This window comes from Chrysochloris asiatica, unplaced genomic scaffold (genome assembly GCF_000296735.1).
Source record: "Chrysochloris asiatica unplaced genomic scaffold, ChrAsi1.0 scaffold00040, whole genome shotgun sequence".
Taxonomy (NCBI): Eukaryota; Metazoa; Chordata; class Mammalia; order Afrosoricida; family Chrysochloridae; genus Chrysochloris; species Chrysochloris asiatica.
This window is the reverse complement of record NW_006408558.1, coordinates 20,225,907-20,227,308: the sequence shown is the minus strand read 5'-3', so window position 1 is coordinate 20,227,308 and position 1,402 is coordinate 20,225,907.

Sequence of the window (1,402 nt, the reverse complement as noted above, 5' to 3'; positions counted from 1 at the left end):
AAGTTTGTATCATCTGTATATCGCAAGTTGTTAATGAGTTTTTCTCCAGTTCTGATGCCATATAATTTGCTTCTTCACATAATCCAGTTTCTCAGATTATGTACTCAGTTTACAGATTGAATAAGTACGGACGGTGAAAGAATATAACCCCCAGTGAGATGGGTTGGCACAGTGGCAGCAGCGGTGAGCTCAGGTCTAACAACAAATAAGAGGATTGTTGTTGTTGTTGTTAAGTGCCATCGAGTCGGTTCCGACCCATAGCGACCCTGTACAGGGTTTCCGAGGGTGTAAATCTTTACGGGAGTAGAAAGCCTCATCTTTCTCCCGCGGAGCAGCTGGTAGTTTCGAACCGCTGACCTTAAGGTTCGCAGCCCGATTCGTAACCACTACGCTACCAGGGATAGTGCAGCATAAACAGAAGCCTTTGGACATCTGAAAACAAAATTTGGATTGATACTCGAAGGAAGGCAGTGTTTAGTTCTGCTGTGGACATCTTTCGTGATTTGAAACCATTCAGTGCTCCCTTCTGTTTAAACAACTGCCTCTTGGTCTGTGTACAGGTTCCTCGTGAGCACAATAAAGTATTCCGGAATACTCATTCTCCACAATGTTGTCCATAGCTTGTCATGATCCACACAATCAAAATCTTTGTGTAGTCAGTAAAACACAGGTAAACATCTTTCTGGTATTCTCTGATTTCAACCAACATCCATCTAATGTCAGCAATGATATCCCTCGTTCCACATCCTCATCTGAATCCAGCTTGAATCTCTGGCAGCTCTCTGTGAATGTACTGTTGCAGTCATTTAAAAAAATACCTTTAGCAAAATTATGCTTGCTAATATTAATGATACTGTTTAATCCAAAAGTGAGGCTTCAGATTTTCAGTGAGCATCTCACTATAATAAGCACTGTTGATTGTTGAACCTTTATCCTCATACTGTTGCAATACTGACCCTTAAGAATCTCAGAAAACTGTAAACATTAATTTTCCAGCTGATGGTTGACTTTTTTTTTTTTTTTTAAGTTTTTATTGTGAATTGAGTGATAGTTTACACGGGAAAACATCAGCTTTACATTCATCCTATCGTATTTAATTTTGTTGCAATGATTACAATCCCTTCCATGCATCATCATTCAACAGCACTTGCTTCCATTCCCTCTGTTTTGTTTTTTTGGGATGTACACCGAAGCACTCAGGAATATGTAACCATTCACACAACCAAAGGGTATACCCGGAAAACCTACCCCACCCCTGGCCATCAGCACACAGCCCCTCTCCCTCCCTGAGTCCAGAGTCCCCAGCCGCTCCTTCTCTCCATGTCATCGTCTCTACCTCTACCTCTGACACCACTGCTTCTCTGGGTAGCGTCCCGCACTCTGCTCTTCTCTCTTGATGGTC